The sequence below is a fragment of the Fistularia commersonii genome, chromosome 13 (assembly GCF_037954325.1).
Source record: "Fistularia commersonii isolate RoL2024-O1a breed Wild chromosome 13, RoL_Fcom_v1.0, whole genome shotgun sequence".
NCBI lineage: Eukaryota > Metazoa > Chordata > Actinopteri > Syngnathiformes > Fistulariidae > Fistularia > Fistularia commersonii.
The window spans coordinates 14,212,333-14,230,000 of NC_141296.1; positions in this window are offsets into that span (position 1 = coordinate 14,212,333).

The window sequence follows — 17,668 nt, forward strand, 5'->3', positions numbered from 1 at the left end:
GTGGATATTATTTTCCCGCTTTGCTGCGGCTAAGCGGCAGACGATGGATGGATGGATGGATGTTGTTGCCAACAGAGGACCAATGGGAGGACTGACTTGGATGGTCGTGACCCAAGATAACTGTGAGAGTTCATGGCCAATGAAGTGTAAGATCGTCTGATGCAGTGTTTCATATTTTCAGAGGGATAATAAATATAGAAATTGTCCGCTGGTATGTGGCAAAGTGGTTGATTTCATTTCATAAATCAATAAACTCTGTCTTTTTGAATATGCTTCTGTTTGATGTATGTTTACATGTTACACTGTCCAATCTGGATATTCCAACTTCTGTCGCTTGGGTTGGTTACTCTCTTTTGAGCTCGGCCTCTGATTGGTTGTGTAGCACTTGTTCCTTCAATTTGATTGGTTGCCGCTCTTGCCAATGACATCCAAGGCAACAGCCCCCAAATAGTTGATAAAACCAACTGGGCAACGGGAGAACAGTTCACTTTAGCATACAGTCTGGCAATGCTAGGTTAGCCAGTACTAGCACAATAACGTTAGCATTTGTGAATCCAAAACACAAAAAAACTGTAACATATCAACAGCTTATTGTTGAAGTTGGACATGAAATGCAGTGTAAAAAAACAAAAAACTAGTGTGGTGCAAGGACTAATCTAAAGTCAAAGGATCTTTCACCTGGCCTGATTATTATAGTTTCAGCGGTTCTCTTTTCCTGGGGGACATTTGTGGAAGGAAAATTTCCCGTGAATGTAATTCGTTTGCTTTTCATAATTATTATGATACCCACCCTTCATGGAAAATGCCTTGAACTTTGTTCATCCCGTTAATTAGCGGTTTTAACCTCGGGAACAATGGGGTCTTGAATTTTAACGCCTTCGGGTGCTTTCGGCACTGATACAGGTGACCAAGGCCGAAAATCCCATTTTCAAAAAGAAAGGCTCCTCGTAGAACCAGGCCAAGGATTGAATGTGAGCTCTTTTATACTTATGATTTGGTTAATCCATGATGAGTTAAATGCAGTGGTCACATTTCAGTGATATTGTACCGTCTATGTATAACCGAATGTGACAGAGGAATTTCTAGTTCCATTTGTAAGTACCAAGGACAACCCAAAGCCCTCGGATTGAGAGCCTAGAAATGCAAGGTCACTTTTACGGGTTATGCTTTTGATGGTGATTGTTTTCCATCGGCTGTTTTGGAAATACCTGAATTCAAATGCCTTTAACTGGAGCAAAATGTTCAAATGGGAATCTGTTCCGTGAAAAAGCTCTCGGTCATCTCCGGTTAAATAGAGGTGAAATGTCTTCAAGTAGAGAAACCAGGTCCAGTTGCCACAATAAGATTTGACAGAGATGCACATCGAAAGCTTCTTATCGAAAGAATGAAGAAAAAAATGATACCCTGTACGGTTGTTTTGAGATGCCACAATCTCACAAACCCTTGCACAGTCCAGGGTCGATCCCAGAATCCATTGCCTGCAAATTCACCATGGTAGATTAGAAAATGTTCTCATTTTAAAATAAAGCGCGACACACATCGCACAACTTTTTAAATGTTATTTGTTATAATTAAAATGTCATGTGCCAGCAAGAAAGACTGTTGCTGAGATTCCTAGTCCCTCCTGGTTTACTTTTAGATGGTAGTTGACAAAGTACTACTCTGTTACCAAATGTTTGTTAGCGAAAGGATGTTGACATCCTAGCGACCGTGGGTTTCCAGGAGATGGGCTAGCTTGGCTCCACAGCCTTCTGGCTCACAGAAAGCCTACCTCAGATATTTAGGACTCGATGTTATAATATTTCAATATTGTGCACAAAGTGTACCCGCAAAGCAAGCCAATTTCCCTTAAATACAATTAGCCTGGGACTGAATGTCACCAGTTGTAGCAATAATTTAAATTTCATTAAACAGATTCCTTGTTATTAAACATAACCGTTGGGATACTTTCCTTACTGTAAGTATGTCAGCAATGCTCTAAATGTAGTACTTTTAAAGCCATTTCATTTGACTCTAAAACTTATGATGACTCCCCATTACTGGAGGAAACACTGTATCATCTGGAATGAAGACGGGATGTAATGATCCTCCGCTGGGATCCATGAAGCAGCCGCAGCACCATAAGACTTCAAACAACCGCAGCATTTGAACGGATTCCAGTTTATAAATCAACGTGGACGACAAATCTAGCGCTGCTCAGCTTTTCTGTCCGCTGGCGTAATTAAAACTGCATCATAATGCCTTCTACGGACACTTTCCCCCGCCACCGGAACATTTTAACAGCTTTTGAAAATAGCACCGATGTCAATGTTTCATATTCTTTCCCCCCCGTTTCTTTTTTTTTTTTTTTTCTTCTTTTCTTTGCCAAGTCATTACTTTTATTTGTACGAAGGGAGCTTCTTTGTGCAAGGATCAGGACCTCCTTCAACACTACATCATCTATATCATCATTGCAAGACACCGTCCCGTTTGCGAGCAAATGTGGATACCGATAAATCAATTGTGAACTTTATCAGGAGGTCTTAGCAACTTAGCATGTCTGCTGTGAAGCTTGACACCTGAGGAGCAGGGAGAGAACTTCCAGAAAGGTCTTCTTTTATCAGAATGTAGACGGGTCAATTCCATCATATTCAAACAGGTTTTGTAAACTGTGGTTGGGATTCACGATGACCGATGGGTGTCTCTGAGTCGACGTCAGATAACTTGATTTTTTATGCAACTGACCGGGATGTTCCCAGAGTCCTTCTCCTGCCACATGGATGTAACTGAAGGCAGCGACCTTAAATGATTTACACTATAACTCTAACGTTAAGGTTTCATTCTCCTCTGCAGCTACCTTCTGGACGGATGTGGTGTTCCGCAGGGATCCATCCTCGGTTCTATTCTATTCTCACCTTTCCTGTCGCTGATATCCCGATGACACCTGGTTTTATCTCCCCCGAGGCCATAGACTGACCCAGGGGCTAGATTGTCACTGGAATATAGAAAATATGGAATTTTGGTGATTTGGTCTCTCAGTCTCCCTCGGTAGGATTTCAAAAGGTCCTGACAGCTCGTCCCACCTTATCAGACCTGGTGTCAAAAACTCAGGGAATATTGTCAATTCTACATTTAAATTCAACAGAGGAAGTTAAGGCTGTCCACCTTCACCCGTAAAAAAGCCTTTCCTCACCTTTAAAAACCCAGATATAATACTCAACTCCTTTTATTCCTCAAAACTTTGAATCCGCTAACGCCATCCAGTCCCTCGGGTCGTCCGACTCTGGGTTTCTAGATGTTTCACGGCGCCATTTCTTTGGTTATTCCTGATGTTTTCAGAAAATAAGAAGTAATATCGGCATATCGGGCTCAAAGTATTCTAACATCTTTTGATGTCGTCAGCCAAAATCCTATTTTGGATTCAGTTCGCTTTTTTAAATATTTGGAGGAATCGCTCAAAATGACCGGACAGCATGTTTAAGTTTGTCTTCTTTGCGGAACAAAAGCTTTCACCTCGCCGCCATCCCGGCATCTCACGTTCATTGCAAACATGACACCAGATAAGGCGTTCAAACGAGCAACACCCCGCTCGGCGCAATTCGTCACTGTCCTCCTCGCTCCTCCTCGGGTTTCGTATTAGTTTCAAAGGACTGCGGGGGAAACACAGGACGGACAGCGTGGGCAAAACCAATCCGTGGCGCGGCGTGTATCTCGTAAAAAGGTCAAACTGAATTAACTTCTATTTCTCTGGATTGTTTGCTTTGTGGAGCAGAGGGTGTAGATCTGCTGGAAACATTTCATGATAATGGCCCGGGAAAAAATTAATATGAAAACTCCTTTGGCAACCGCTTGCAACTGACGTGAGAGAGAAATTTCTCCGGTGCCTTTTTTTTTCCATTAAATCTCCCCTCCCGACACGTTTTAGAAAAACCCCAAAATGCCCCGATAAATACCCCGACGTGTTTCCGACTGGTTCATCTCACATCCGCAGGGCGTAGTCTCCACTGTTGAAACCCAACGTACGAGAACGTGTTTATATTTTTCTTGCTCGGTATAAATAGCCGTTATATCGCAGATAACTGGCGATCCAGCGCTTTCATCGCGTGCTCAAAATAAAAGTTCCCGCTCGCCAAAAAAAAAAATGGTTCAGGCAGTCTTTTTAAGATTTTCCTAGTTTTCTTTACCTTCACACTTGCTCACTCAACTGTTGATCCACTCCGGTTTCCCCGAAAGTTTTGGACAGCACTTTGGTTTTAAGTGTCCTGCGGTGCTCCGGTGTCTTGTTGCTGCCTTGGTAATGCGAGTCAGATTTACAAACCCGATGTGGCTCCAAACACCAATAGCAAGCGTTCTCAGCAATAAAATTTGCGGTGTTCCTCGGAGCCTGTGAGCCAGAGGTACCGCTCATAGTTAGCAGACAAATCCTTTTTCTCGCCGTTACAGGCTTACCTGGACAATCAATCTGCAACCACAACAACTTCTTCTCTTCCTTCAGCCATCATGGGTTGACAAATTATGTCAAAACAACTACATTAACGATACACAAACTATACACAGTTATATATGTTTGTGCAGCTCGCGACAGATGCAGCCTGCTAGCTCTGGCTAGTACGTTCTCTGACGATCCAATCAAATTGCCTGTGACACGCTGACATTGCCGTACCCTTCTAGAAGGCCTTGGTGTCGCAACTCAAATTCTGATTGGTTGAAGCCGCAGTTTCATCAACGAATATTTTCGCAAGAGGCAGATTTCTTTAACTTTGACCCTGTCGGGCAACAAATAATGTCTGAAAATTGGTTAAATGCTGTAATATGAAAATACATGTCTGGAAGCGGCAGAGCCAGGAAATCAGCTATGAACGGAAGCAGACCATTTGGAATTATTTAATAAGTATTCATGGATAAAATATAAGTCAAATCAGTCTAAGATTCAGATATTTTTTAGGCCAGCAGCAAAGGCCATGCAGGCCCTGACAGCCCACCACTGATACATATATATATATACACATGTGTATATATATACATATATATATATGTATGCATACACACACACACACACACACACACACACACACACACACACACACACACATATATATATATATATGCAGCCACCTCCATCTGTCAATTGACACTTACCGATCAGAGTGCGTTTCAAGTGCTTACAATTCTACTTGAATTAAGATTTACCTCCATGGCAGAAGACAAAACACATGGAATCAGTTGTTTTCACATCCCTTTCTGGTCATGTTCATTGTAAGCCATTGATTTGGCAACACTGGCTGATGTTCCGGGCTATCATCCTCACCTGTTCCTCATCTCTCTGCCAGTGATGGTCCCTTTTTGACCGATCAGCTCCGAGTTCGCTCTGATCACTTGATCGGCACTCAACTGGTTCAGTTGCGCTTGTTTTCTTAATGTTCACTGGCTTGGCTTGTTTTCCTTCAACTGTTTTTCCTGGCACACTTGGTTCCTGGGTCTCAGACCCCAGTTGCTGGTTTTGTGGCGAATATTCTTCCCCATCCACAACCTCCTGCTTACTCTGACACGTTCCATACATTCCACAGTTTCCACGCTCAGAACTTTCTGTTAAATGACTTCTAAACGACATAAGAAAGAGTATCTGTATTCCCAACACCGCTTTGCTTGACTGTTATACTTTTTGTTTAGCAATATTCCTTCTGAAAGAAAAAAACATGCCGTTGCTTATATTTATTACATAATAGCTACAGTGGAAGAATCTTTGTCTTGGCTCTGACACCCCCTGGTGACCATTTGCTGCATCACAGATGGTCACATTGGGGCCGTCCTGTGAACAAGCCGAAGCTTTGGAAACAGCAGCGTCTGAGCATTTCATAACTTCGAGGTTTGCTTCAAAATTTCTGTATCAAGTTTGCAGTTCTGCATCTTGGGACTCCAGGGACTGCATTTTAGGAGTCTTTTCCTTTGGATGAAAAATTGTAGTTTATTCACATTTTGATTAATTGCTGGAGAGACTTTTATCAGTGGTTTGTTTTACCTGATCATTTCTAATTTTTGCGTTTAATTAAAAAAAAAAAAAAAAAATTGAGTTGCATGAAATCAAAACACAGGAAAACTAATTTCATTCGACAGCTTGATGAATATTTGTTGACAGTGAAGGATTGGTACAAACTTTTTTAATATTTGGAGATTTATCAATTTATTCATGAGAAGATTTATGGGTGTAGTGAGGTAGGATATGAAGATAGTTAGTGTGAGGGAGGAGGATACAGAGAATAGGATTAGATGGAGAAGGTTGACTCACTGTGGCGACCCATGAAGAGAAAAGCCGATAGGAAAATAAGATTCATTTATTCATTAATTAGCAAACTGATTCTATGAAAACAATAAATAAATAAATAAATAAATACTACTACTACTACTACTACTACTAATAATAATATATCAATAACAATAAAAACAATAATAACAACAGTAATAATAATAATAACAATAATGATAACTCGCAATGGTTGTTTTTGGAACACGAAAATTCTCCTATCGTCCAATTAGAAATAAAGTCCCACCAGTTGCCAGTGAAAGGAAATAAAACCAAATCCACTTTTAGGCGAGTCTTAATCTGTGCTTTTAAGGCTGTTACTGGACTCTGGTTCCCTCGATCACAGGCCTTCTTCTACCGCATCAGCCAATCAGCTAATTTGGCAGAGCCCAATAAAACGTTCTGCACAACTGACACCCTCTTGATGGTCTTCGAATATCTTGGACCCAAAAAAAAACCCTCAAACCAAAGAATAAACCCTTCAAGAAATTAAAAAGTGGCACCAGCCTGCGGTTTCAATAAACAAATGAGGCAATGTTTCAGGGGACGAACAAAACAAACAGTCCCTGGTGACCCCAGGCTTGAATTGTGCCCTGTATGTGTTTGTGGCGATAGCACCGTGCACAAACCTCCACCGGAGGTCACCATCCCGCTTTTCCAGTGGTGGCTTGAACAGGGCCAGCCAGCTTCTCTTCGGAGGGGTGAAGAAATTCTGCCACTTTGACTCCTTCACCTGTAATAGGGGGTGGAGGTTAAGAACCTTGACACCAGTTTCGTAGAGGTCTTTTTTGTTCGTAGCGTGAAATCACCAGTATTGTCAGTAACAGGCTGTTCTTGTCCTCCGACTTCCCAGCCCGGAGCAGGATGGCCGGCGAGGGGAACCTGTGGTCAATGTTCTTGTTCAGCAGCTCGCGGCGGGAGCGATCCGACACAAACACTGTGACCCTGATTTCCTCGGTGACCCTGGTGATCAGCCTAGCAGATGTGGCATGTCTAGACTTTCTCAGTGTTATCCAGGACGAGGGAGTGGACGAGGTTGAGTCCCTGTGGAACGCAAGGGACCCCAGGAAACTGTTAAAGAGCAGAGGCTCTTCCATCCATCAGCCACCAGCCCAGGGGATCATCCAAGCTTGGAGGACCAAACCATAAAACAATGTGAATCCGGCTACATCGAAAAGAACTGTTTGTCCAACGTTTCTCAAGCTTAGTTCCACAGTGAGCAGCCAGCTGGCTCCGCGCGTATACAGGATCCTCCTTGTGTGAAAGCCGAAACCTTGTTAGAAATGTGAGTTAAACCTTGGCCTTCTTCCGTGACCAGAAGATAGAGGACTGGCGCTCGCTCAGGTCCAGTGTTTTCAAGATGGTAAAAGTCCAGGATCGGCCTCTGGATCTTCTCTAACAAGCCCCTTGGTGGCACTAATGCAATGATCTTGAGCCAAAGCATCGAGACAATCAGATTATTGACAACTAGCACCCTCCCCTACGGGACAACTGAGGCAGTAGCCAACTCCACTTTGACAGCCTTGCGCTAACCTTTTCTGTCACTCCTTCCCAGTTATTTCCCCTAAAGGTCTCAGTTCCAAGGTACACCCCTCGCACCTCAAGGCCTTCCCTCTGCCAGCTGAGGCCAGCGGGTAGGGTAGGCAAAGTGTGGCCCCTCCATTGGCCCAGGAGTAGAGCTTTGCAAGTTCACCTTTGCTGAGCTCGCCCTCTCATATCCAGAGAGAGCGTTCACAAGGTGCTGTACATCATCTCGGTCCTGAAGCCAGGTGTCCTTGGCAGGTCCAACCAGGAGTGGGCTCCAGGGAAGACCCAGGGCATGCTGGTGGGACCAGTCTCTAGGCTGGCCTGGGAATGCCTTGGGATTCCAGAGGAGCTGGACCAAGTGGCCGGGTAGAGGGAAGTCTGGTCCTCTGTTGCTTCGGCACTGGATAAACAGTAGTAGATGGATGGACGGATTTAAAATAAAAAATGTTTTTATAAAGATAAGAAGACTAAATTAAGTCGAAGCTGCTGAGTTGCTGCTGTAATGATTCATGTTTATTTTTTTCAATACACAGATTGATGTAGTTTGTTAGCACTGCCACTAGATGAAGCCAAAAACATCTCTGTAGAAATAAGTCAAAGTACAAAGACGTGAAAGGTGAGAACTGGAATCAAAATATAATATATAAATATATATGATTAAAAGACATCTCAGCATTTGCAAAGTATAACTTGACAACTTGATTTCACATTAAAATATGCATACATTTACACACACACACATACATGTATATCCTGACTTATTGTTGGCAATGAAACGCACAGATAGACCTGTACAATAGAACCATTGCAGTTTTCTTGAGAAAAGAGGGAAATGCGGATTTTATCTTCAAATAAGAAGCAAGTGGAGGAGATCCGGGTTAATGAGTGCAGGCATTTTATCCCTATCTCACCTATCATTGGGCAGTAGACGGGGTACACCATGGACTAGTCACCAGTCAAACACAAGGACACACTCAGAGATAAATAGCCATTTGCTCTCTTCTTCACACAGTCGTGCAATTTTCCAGTTAACCTTTTTGTACAGTTGGTAGAAAGAGAACACCCACATAGACCATTGGTGGGCCGTGCATTTTAAACCCAGGCCTTCAGTCGTGCTCTGAATCAATCCACCCCCCAATAATTAGTTTGCGGCTATAAAAAAAACAATATTAAACAAACACAACTATATTTCTGTTCGCAGCTCGCTAGTAGCTTCTCCTTGCTAACACACTTGTCCACTCTCTGACTATCCAATCAGAGGGTGTGAATACGCTGAAGTTGCCTGCTAGAAGGCTTTGATGTCGCCAACTCAAAATCTGATTGGTTGAAGCGACAGTGTAATCAACACGTATTTTTTGCGTAAAGGGCTTGCAGAACCGATTGTGTAGCCCCCCCCCCCCCCCCCCCTCCCCCAAGCAGATTTCTTTGACTTTGACCCTGCCTGGCAACAGATGATGGCTGAAATGTGATTGGTGAAATGCTTTAATATGAAAATGCATGTCTGGAAGCGACACAACCAGGGGAAAAGCTATGAAAGGAAGTGAACAGACCGTTTGGAATTATCTAATAAGTATTCATGGACAAAGTATAATTAATATCCGTGATTCAGATATTTTTTAGGCCAGCAGAGAAGGCCTTGCAGGCCCCGACGGCCCACCACTGACACAGACACAGGGAGAACATGCAAACTCCACACAGAATGGCATCCTGTGGGAATTGAACAAGGGTCCTTTGCGGTGGAAGCGCTTACTATTGTGCCATCATGCTGCCCAAACAAAATCCCTGGTAAATGAACAAAATGGCAACAATACCAAAAACTGAAGAATAAATTTGGTCACTGAGGAATAAGATTATCTGCAAATTACAATGTAAATATGCACCAACCTGTTCAATTGTTTTGCTCTCGCGTGTTTTCAAGAAACAAAATAATCTGCTCATTTTAATTTTCAATGAATAGTTGTGGTATATGACGCAGCAACAACACACAGTTTATTGGAAAAAAATGTTTACGCTCACATAGCATACTTTTGGAGGACTTATTAAAACTTCATTGACTAATCTCTTGAAATTGGAATCTGATTTCTACTCTTAATTATGAGTGTGAGCTGATTGATTATAAGTGTTGCTGAAGTTGCCTACATTGAGGCGATGAAAGTGGATTTTTGAAGCACGGTGTCATATTAATGGAAATATCAGGTGTATTATTTTAGAACGAAACCATATACTGACGAGGAATCTAAAATCCAATCATTAAATAAAAATTAAACTGAGATTTTGGAAGATGTGATAGATGTCCTGCCTATTTCCTGGAGCTCAGCCACATTTCTTAGCTGGATACCGACGAGACCACTGATGTGATCCATCTTTGCCCCGCAGAGTAAGAAATAATTGAAACTGAGAACCGTTCTGACCCAAGACCTTCGAATTCTCCCCTGTCAGCTTAGATGCAGAAGAGAGTTTGAATGACAGGAGGGCGCCTGTCACTTCAGCAGCAGCAGAGTGGCCTCTTGTTGCCAGAGTTTGGGATGAGATGTGTTACTTCCCTCTAGTGGCTGTTCATCCGTAATGCAAAAGGACGCTAAGCCTCTGGAACCTCTAGCGTGAGACACTGATCTCTCAATGAATTGGGAATTCAGAAACTTTCCAGATGGCAGTTTTTGGCTGTTTAAAAACGTACTATACTGTTTTTTGCTGATTCAAGGACATTTTTCTTCTGGTGCAAGTGTGCGAGAGGGGAGCGGAGATTGAAAGCGTCTTTTCGGGCCATTTGGCCCACTCTTCCACTCACCTTTTTCCATATGGGTACTTCACTTTTTAGTTTATTTTCTGTCAATGTTTTTTTCTGTCCGTGTTTGATCACTTTGTTCGGCTGTTTGTATCTGTTTGTACCGTCCGGTGGTGATGGCGTCCTCTGAGCCCCCCCTCCGTGCTGCCTGACGGTACGGTGTCCATGGGGGGAATACCGCTTGCAGTCAGTGAGCATGTAGGACACTAAAATCTGACGTACTTATCCATGATGAACCGAGCTGTGGTTGCCTTCCTGAAGTCGGAAGCGCTCATCCACAAGCCAATCGCTATCGGCGTGGTTATCGGCGATACCTTTGTGCAGGCGTCCCCCAATCCGTGCCCTCGACGCGGATCACCATCTCCGGTGTACTGCCTCTCGTTCCAAACGGTCTGTTGGAGAGTGAACTCAAAAGGTTTGTAAAGTTTACCTGAGGCTATAAAACCGAGTCTGAAGTGCAAGGATCCTAAGCTGGAGCATGTTCAGTCCCTGAGGAGGCAGGTCGTCATGTTTTTGGAGGCGTCGTCACAAACCCTGGAGATCTCATTCTGAAGTACAGAGATGCCTCATATATGGTGTACACCAGTTCAGGGCAGATTAAATGTTTTTAACATGGATATGTGGGCTATAAATGCGTCGCTTGTCTGCACAAGTAGCCGAAATCAGAGAGCAGCTCGGTTAATGGTTGCGAAATGATTCACGTTTACCGCTATTGTGACGGCCGGGACGGGTAAACTCCCAAGGTTTATGGTTGACATACATGAAACTAGTGCAGTTACATAAGGGCGAAGGCATGGAATGTGGTTCAAAATCAGACCCTGTTTCAGTTAACGGAGGCGATAAGGTGCAGACTGATCTTTGCCCCTTAAAGGACATTAATGTCTTCTTAGAAAATACCTTCTAGAACAGGGGTGTCAAACTCAAGGCCGTAGGCCGGATTAGGACTGTGAACAGGTTTAATCTGGCTCGCAAAGCTAAAAAATACCAGGTTTGAGGAGTGAATTGAACAATAGGTACGTAACAGTTGTTCATATGTCATGATTTTACCGATCCGGCCCACATTAGAATAGATTTTCCCCCGTGTTGCCCCTGAGCTAAAATGAGTTTGACACCCCTCTTCTAGAAGAAAGCTGACGTCTCCGACTACTTTAGTGACACTGATAAGTTTATCAAATCGGTCGGTTAATACACTGCAAGATCTGCACCCTTTGGATGACACTTGCAGAAACATATCAGTCTTCTGAGGAAGGCGAAAATCCAAACAAGCAAGGTAAAGGAAGTAAAAGTACATGTATTGTGGTTGCTCTTCCACTTGCCCTGTTGTGCATCATTTTCAGTCTCTTGCCCCGGCGTCTCTTTGGCGTCCCCCATTCATGCCATTTCTTAGGACAAGCTCTTTGAACATCATTCCCATCAGTGCGGTTCCCTCCTTGCCTCCACGGTCCCATTACTTGTTGGGCTCTGGTGGGGCAGGAACCACAAATCACTGAGTTAGCTTTGCATAGAACCACATAGGAAGAACCAAAGGGAATTCAAAACAGAAGATCTCTCACGGGCAGTCAATGCCACTCAAAGTTGTGGGTCCTATCTGATTCCTTGCAAATGTTTGGTAAATGCATGTTGTTTTTTTTCGTTATTTATTGCAGATTTCATTTCTCACAGGGGAGGGGGACGTATTCATTTGACTAGTTTTCGCTCAGTTTCTGAAACTGCTGCTGTTGGTGCCATCTGGGTGGACCAAGACTTACCTTCTACCCACATCGGGCTCTCGCCGCTTGTGTTTTGTTCCAAATCGTGGTTGATGTGTGGATCTGCTGGGCTTTTTTGGGCGATCCTGATTTGTTCAGGACTCCCTGTCCATTCTCCACAGCACCATGGCCGCGAGGCCTGACTACTCCGCCACTGAGGTCCCACACCTCCGCCTCCTGTCGCCTGCAGCTCTTCTTCTCTACCCTACTCTACCCTACCCTACTCTTCTTCTCTTCTCTACCTTCTTCTCTACACAACTGTGACACGTCCCATAGGGAAAGCTCATCCAGTCCAAAACTGTCCCACAGTCCTCCGTGTAAAATCCTTAATTTGCGTGCTCCAGTGTTCAATGCAATAATTCCAATACACTGTATTTACAGCTTCTCCGACCGACCTCATGTACTTTTTTTTGACCACCCGAGCTAAATAAGGATTTCCTGGATGACCACGTCCATCAATCACCTTAATCTCCGGTGACTTCAACATTTAAATTTAGTTTAGTTTTAGTATAAAAGTTCATTAGGACAGTGTACAATTACATTAAGCACAGAGGTAGAGATGTTTGTACCAGATTGTAGCTCATAGCTAATTTCCATCTGTAGATGGATGCAACGACAATAACTCCCTCGCCCAAGAGTTCACATCCTGGCACGATTTCGGAGGATGTGTCTGACTCAAACGCAAAGACACTCAGGAGGTAAGACGTCTTGAGGGGTTTATTTAAGAGGGGACACAAATGGAGAGCTGTTCTGGGTCCGGGTTGTTTCTGGGGTCGTGTCACGGGGGTCTCAGGAACTTGGAACTTGGGAGGAGAGACATCGAGTCTCAGGACTGGGGACTCGCGAGGAGCGGAAAGACAGTACAACCAAATTACGTGGATGAGACGCTTGAGTATTTTCAGCGAAAACGTGTCCAATATTGCAAACAATCATCCCGCTTTGTGAAAGCGACTTCAGTAAAACAGCGAGCACTGTTAGCATCAAATAAGGTGGTGTAAAAAAATAGCAGAGGAGCTGTTGCTGCCTGAAGCATTAGACAAAAAGTTCAGCAAAAATAATGTATAACGTATAAATTACATGGCTAACGAACGGCTGGTCGATAAACTCAATGTTTTTCCTTACAATTTAAATGAAGCAACTGACAGCAGCAAATATACTCATGTATGATTTAACATGACAAAGTCACAATGTGAGGATCTACTTTTTTTTAAGTATGTTGCGTGGATGACACCCAGCACTATGCGTTGTGTGCGTTTTTTTTCTCACATGCATCACATGCATCACATACAGTGGGTTTCAAAAAAAAAAAAAACGGGCGAGGAAAAAATGAATTTTTTTTATTTCAAAAATTGAAAACAAAATGATTTTTTGATGAAAAAAATATCCAGTGACATTGTTAAAATTATCAAATTGTTTTCTTTTCTTATTTCTATAAAAACCACAAAAACGATAGGAAAAAAAAAACAGGCAAAATTAAAAAGATTGATTTAATAACCAGAATAGCCACCATTAGCCTTGTAAACATTAAACCTGCTCTAATACATTCCACCACTTCCTTTTCTAATAAATTCTAGTGGCAATATATTCCCAGTTAGGGGTGCAGCGTCTTCCTCGACAACACCTCAACAGACCAGGAGGAATCGAAAAAGACGATTGCGTGATTGAGGGATGAGAAAGAATCTTCCCGGCTATCTGCGAGGAGATGTGATCCGAACACCAAGCTGCGCTGTTTCACAGCGAAGCACGGTGGCCGTCACAAGAACAAGTCTTGTTCCGAGTTTTTGGAGCAGGAGCGCAAGTATGAAGTCACCGAGAAATTTAGTGACGAGAACTTCTTGGTGAAACTGGCCGAACTGAGAGAGATTCTTGAGAAGCTCGATGAACTGAATCTGCAGCTTTCAGGGAAAGATAAACACCTCCCTCGGGTCACAGACAAGATTACCTCTTTCACTCGAGAGCTTGGAATGTAAGGCAGGTGACTCGATGAAGGAAATACCGAGAAGAGGAATGGTTAGTCCCGTGCACGACCTGTCGTTGGCTTCACTCCTTGTTTCGCTCCCTCAGGCGATCATCAGGGCGGACAGCCAAGGATCTATCAGTTCCTCAGGCTCATCCAAGGCAGCTAATTCATTCCTCAAAGAGTCATTGAGGGTGTGAGAAAAGGTGATCTTAAGCGCGGGGGGAGTTCCACTCATACGCAGCGGCAAATGTTCCAATGTCATGGGAGTAAGACGATTCACGACGAGATGGATCAATTCATGTACACGCGTTTATTAAGCAAAGCTTCTTAAAAAGTCCCTAATATAAAATCGTCATGCTGCGCGCCTGCAGTAAACGGGTCTTATACTTGGAACACCCAGCAAAAAGCACCCTTCTTTCCCGGTCCGGCGGTTACGTACAGTTGTTACATGGTCTTCTTTCCATTTTTCCCCCGTTCTTTCTCCACTATCTGTTGGTCAGCACGTCCCGCCTCTCAATGATATCTGTAAAGACAAGAAGACAACTTTTCTAACAGCAATGACCTGAGAGAAGAGGCCCTTCTGCTCTTACAGTCGCCTACATCTGGCTCGCTCCCCGTGGGCGCCGACCTCTCGCGCTGTTGTCTGATGAGATTATATGTTGGGCAAAGAAAATGTAATGACGACTTGATGAGAAAATCAAGTGTATTGATGACTTCGGTTCTGACATTGTTTAAACATCCCTAGATTTTTGTGGCGGGATCCTGGCCGAAGGTTTGCTTGAATTCTTAAAAGAATTCCTTGAAAGTACAACCAAAGCCGGAAGGGTCCTGGAATCGGGCCTCGGTCCATCTCAGGGTCCCGGGACAAACAAAACCTTGGCGTCATCCTGGGGGAGAGTGAGGTGAGAACCCCAACAACAACCTACCTCTCCTGAGATTTGGTGATTTAACTTCTAAGGAAGTGGCGAAGCAGTGGGGACGTCTGTAGCAGGAGGAAGCGGCGAGTTTCAGGAACTCGGAACTTGCGACTTCTGGGACGCTGGTGAGGAAAGGGGAGATGTAGAATACAGGGGCAAAGAACTTGCGAGGAACAACCTGATGAGCCCTCAGCTGACGTCCAAATCAGGCTGTCTGGTGAAGAACGGAGGTGAAGGAAAATGCACATTGACCCCCAGACCCGGATCCCAACACATCCTGTCTGAATAGTTTGGGATTTAAACAATAGATTGCATTCTTTGGTCACTGTAAAGCCCGTATCCTGGATCTGGTGTGGCGCCTCGGTCTCACTCCCTCTGACTGCCGAGCCGACTTATTCCTGCGCTCCGATCACTGGTGTATAAGATAAAATAGGATTAAGATAAGTTTGACTTTATTGATCCCACGGTGAGGGAATTTACATATCACAGCAGCATCATGGGGTAGACAGAGTTGAAAAAAGTGTGCAAATAGTAACAATATAAAGGTTATGGATACAAATTTTAAAAAGCATGTGTATAATGTACAAAATAAAATACAAAAATATAAAAAGATATATAAATAAATGTCTTGTGTTGTAAAAAAACAGGTGTGCAGTAAGACTAGTAAAAATGAGATGAAGAAAAGTAAGGTGTGCTGGAGAACGTATATATGCATTGTAGTGTTTTAATTGGCAAAAACATCTGGTTGACAGTAAAACATCTGTTTAATAAGCAATAGCTGCAACACAAGCCTGCAATACAACTAACAGTTTCCGCTCAATTCCAGGTAAAAATTAAAAAAAAAATTCCTTGCACCCAAAAACTCCACCCACAAAATTCCCAGCAATGCCGAAATCACACAGAAAACAAGCATCAACATAAACCCCGACATTCGTGACTTGCTACAGTATTAATATAAAAAAAAAAAATGTAAAGTTAAATATTGCATGGATGACAATGGTAAGTAGAGATGGAGGTAGTTGGGTATTGCAAAAAAGTACATTCAAAGAAATGTATTTGTACTTGTCCGTAAGTGCATGCATAAACAAACGCACTACTATGACCATGCGTCAGCACAAAACCTCGTGGCAAAACAATGAAACTTAAAAACGAACACACTCAGAGTCACAGCGGTCAGCGATGTTAAACCTCACACAGATTTCTTGTTCCGTCTAATGAATAACATTTCTCACTGAATAATTTATACTAGAAAACCCGGAACAGAACTTGAAATGCGCTCGCCATGGCTTATATTGCACTACTGGGGTATTTGGAGACCCGTTGGTTTCCAAAGAGTGGCTTCTAAGCAGGTACTGCGTCCCAAAAAAAATGTATTGATTGATTTATCCTGAGACTTAACATCCATTGGGAATAATCCCACATCATGCCGTTTCCCCGATTATGCTAGCAATATGAGTATCCCTGCGTAAAGCTTGGTTTTTGCTCCTGTCAAAAATAAATTTGCGTCCATAACACGCTTTTTGGCAATGACTTTTATATCACACCATTTCTTTTTTATTTGCAGTCTGTCTTTTGTTTGTCACACCTGCATTAAATCGCCCGAACGGTATTTTGCGGCTCGCTTCAACCTCAATCTTCGTGTCTGTCAAATTGCTCTTCTTTGTCCTCTTTGCCACGATTTTGGAGACAGAAAAGTCCATTCACGCCTTCTTGAAGGGACCGGCGCTACCATATATGGTCATTTGGGTGCATTTCTGAACACAAATTAGCCTAAATATGCATATTTCCTGTGGAGCTTCCACAGCCCCAGAACACAGTGTCATAAAAAGTCCTTAACAGTGTCCTGCACACACTGGATACGTTGGAATTGAGGTGACCATCAAGGTGAGGTGACCATCCATAATCTCAATGTCCAGACCCTGGATGTTCACCGGTACGATTTGGATCGCTGGTAGTCCATCACCTTCTCTGTTTTCTTACCGATGTTGATCTGCAGGTGGTTCAGGTCCCACCGGACGACAAAGTTGGCGATGACATATCTGTCCGCGTACACCCGTTGTCCGATGTGACAGATGTGAAGAGGAACAGGGGGAGCGCCGTGCCCTGCGGGGCTCTCGTGTTGCACACGAAACGCAAAAACGCAGTATCACGGAGCCTCACGTACCGCGGCTTATTGGCGAGGTAGTCGGCGGGCCGGGCAGCCGGCCTACGGTGAGCAATGACGGCTGGATTGTGTTGAAAGAACTGGAGAAGTTAGAAAACATCAGGCGGATAACACCGTCTTCCATATCAATGGCCGGCCCACAGGTCTGTAGCGGTGTCTCGTTGTAAAACATCCTCTCTTTCCAATATGAAATAGGAAAATCAAAGATACTTACTTAGAAAACTTTCCATCAGCAACGCATGACCTCCCTCACACCCAAAGCCTCTTGACCCCCGATGAAGTGGTTC